This window comes from Antechinus flavipes, chromosome 1, assembly GCF_016432865.1.
Source record: "Antechinus flavipes isolate AdamAnt ecotype Samford, QLD, Australia chromosome 1, AdamAnt_v2, whole genome shotgun sequence".
NCBI classification, from domain to species: Eukaryota; Metazoa; Chordata; class Mammalia; order Dasyuromorphia; family Dasyuridae; genus Antechinus; species Antechinus flavipes.
In genome coordinates, this window is record NC_067398.1 from 625,951,914 (window position 1) to 625,955,138 (window position 3,225).

Sequence of the window (3,225 nt, forward strand, 5' to 3'; positions counted from 1 at the left end):
AGAACTATGAGCCCTCATTCCCACTTTAATACCTCTGTGTTTATTCTTCCTCTGTACCTCATTTGTATGATTTGATTACTATTTTTACCTTTACTTTGCCCCAATCTTTCTTTTGAGCTATCCTATTGCTCATATCAATCTTAAACAGATGGTATAAATTTCAATGTAAAAAAAAAACATAAAGAATTTGTACATATTGAGTTCTTTGAAATTGATTTTTGAAAAAAAAATATCTTTGATAATGGCTCTTAAATTTTCTGTTGAATTCAGATTTAGTTGATAGAAAGTCTTGAAAGTCTGCAAATCCAATGAATGAACATTTTTCTCATTCAATATTGTCAGTAATTTTGCTGGATGTGATATTTTTGGCCACAGGCCTAGTTCTTTTATTTGCTAATAGATATGATTCTAGGACCTGCAGTCTTTTATTACAGCTGCTGATAAGTCTTGTACAATTTTAATTGTAGCTCCAGCATATTTGAATTTTTTTTTCTTATTCTTTTTTGCAAAATTTTCTCGTTGATCTAGGGGTTTTGAAAATTTGGCAAAAATATTCCTATTTGTTTTCCACAAAGAATCTCTTTGAGGTGGTGATAGGTGGATTTTTTCTATTTCTACTTTCTTCTTACGTTCTATCACTCCAGGGCAATTTTCTTGGATTATTTCTTGCATTATTGATTGCTTCAAGGTTATTTTTGAGTCACAGCTTTCAGGTAGTCCAATTAGTTTTATATTTTATTTTCTTGCTTTATTTTCCAAATCTCTTGTTTTTCTTATAAGACTTTCACATTCTGTTCTCTTTTTTCATTTTTTATAATTGGTTGTTATTTCTTGGTCTCTCATAGCTTTACTGGCTCCCTTTGCCCAAATTTAATTTTCAAAGAGTTATTTTTATTTTTAAGACTCTGTATCTCCTTGATTAAGTATTTTTTCATAATACTCTTGGTTTTTTTGGTTGCTTTTTTATTTATTTGTTCATTTTTCCTCAATACCTCTCACTTGAGCTTTAAATTCTTTTTAGAGTTCTATAAATTATGTCTGGGCAGGGAGCAATTTAATATTACTTTTGGGAGTACAAGAAGCTTTTTTTTTTACTTCAGTGTGGAAGGATTAGAAGGATGAGGAGAAACATTCAGAAATGTTGAGAAATGGCTCCATCGCATGGCAAAGAGAATGAGGAAGGGCATCATCAGGCACAAAAGCCCCATGTCCTCAGACAGGTCAAAGCCCAGGATGGCATAGGGAGAGCACTTGCTGCTTCAGAGAAAGGTTCCTGGCCTAACCAATGATAAGACTTCCAAACACAGTCCCAATCCCAGCTCCAGAGGTGGTCACCCTCACAGTGGCAGTCTCAACCCTAATGAATTTGGCTGCTGTGTCAATGTCCCTTGAAATGCTGCTGGTTTGGAATCTACATCAGGGCACAAGTGAGGTCAAGGGACCTGATGTTGCCAAAACACAGAATTTCTCATCGGTCTGAACTTCTGGAGACCTTACCACCACTGCAGATAACAGTCTACTCAGCAACTGAGAGCTGCTCCTTTACAAGGGAAGTGGTATAGATGAAGTTGGCATAGGCATCCATTCTCAGAGGGTGAGAGGCAAAGACTAAGAGCAGCCAGTAGAGCAGAGGAGACAGAGAAAGGTGCTGGTTAATTCTTTTTTCAATGAGAAGTATTAGTGTAAACATTTCTAATCATGGGGTGAGGGGAATGTGCCTCTGACTTCTCTTCAGCTCTCCCCTCTGACCAGAAACCAAGAGCTCTACCCTCCACCAGTGTCCCTGCTCCACTATTTCTACACTCATGGGTGTTTTGGTTACTTCTGATCAACACGAAATCTCTTCAGCATAGCTGGGTCTGGTGATCCTAATCAGTTGAGGTACCCTCAATCTTCCCTGGACTCAGGCCCTTGACTCTGTCCTAGAGGTAAAAGTTTTGTAGTTACTGCTGAGTTTCTAGCTAACCCCAGCTTTCTCCAATGGTCCACAGACAGTGTTTCTATGGAGCTAGCTATTAATACTGGTTAATCCTACCCCCAGGGTCTTTCTTCTGATCTTCTCAAGTTATATCTGGAGGAGCCCTGTTCTGCCCCGTTTTCATGATTTTCCACTAGTCTATGTTATCCCTGAGACACAAATGTGTCCTGTTTATGGGAGAACTCAGGAGATCTTGAAATTTACTGACCTACTCCACCATATTTCCAGAATCCTCCGGAGGACAATTTTTTTTTTTTTTTTTTTTTTTTTTTTTACAGAGAACAAGCTTGCAAAGAATTTGTAGGCAATAACTCTTTAAGGAAGCAAATCAATAACATATTGAAGATATTCAAAAGAGTGTGCCCTAACATTTGAGATAAAATTCTAAAAGGACTATTACATTACTAAGAAGAAAATTTTCCACTTCATCTTGGAATATTTGTTAGAGAACCAGTTAGAGAACCAGAATGACTGCATACATGAAAGAACTAGAATTTATACATAGGTTTCTTCTATCCCCCTTTTCCTTCATTATTATTATTTTTTTCTCCTCATTTTCCTGAATTTCTAAGCTAAACACAAAGTGCTAATCATTTCACTCTTGCTTTCTAACATGACCAAACTGAAGTGACCTAGCCAATGAATCATGCTGTCCTGAGCCAAGGAACAAGTAAGCAATATACAAGCCTCCTTAATTATATTGATTGAGCTGATCCTGAAACAGCGTGTGTTCATTCTTTATCTTCATATTGAATACAGTAGAGCATACTTTTCTATGTAGCTTATGTATGGACAAATAAGTTTGTCTGAATGTGACTCATAAGTACACATGAATGTACATGTTTAAGTACACACACATATACATATACACATACATATCTATCTATCTATTTATCTGTCTGTCTGTATGTCTATCTGTCTATCTATCTTGTCTCCTCCACTCAACTTTCCCCAACGGAGAATATCATTTCTGCCAAAAAGTGTCTAAAGAATGAACACTCTAATCTCCTAGGGGAAAGAGTACTGGATTAAAATTATACCTACTCAACATCCTACCCCCAAATATTAATTTAAGGAAAATAATTTTAAGATTCAATCAGTCTGAACTCCTTATCATTAATCTTTAAAAGGAATGAAATATCCCAAACCATATATCAAAGGCTTTACTCTCTACCAAATGAAGAATGCATAATGAATACACATATCATTTATCCAAAACAGTAGGAAATAGAAATCAGCATAAGTAT

At 36.1% G+C, this 3,225-nt stretch overlaps 1 pseudogene; it reads right to left on the bottom strand.

Moving 5' to 3' along the window:
* Positions 1 to 1,091: 1,091 nt before the first annotated feature.
* On the bottom strand, positions 1,092 to 1,585 carry LOC127547768 (ATP synthase F(0) complex subunit C2, mitochondrial-like; annotated as a pseudogene).
* Positions 1,586 to 3,225: the final 1,640 nt, after the last annotated feature.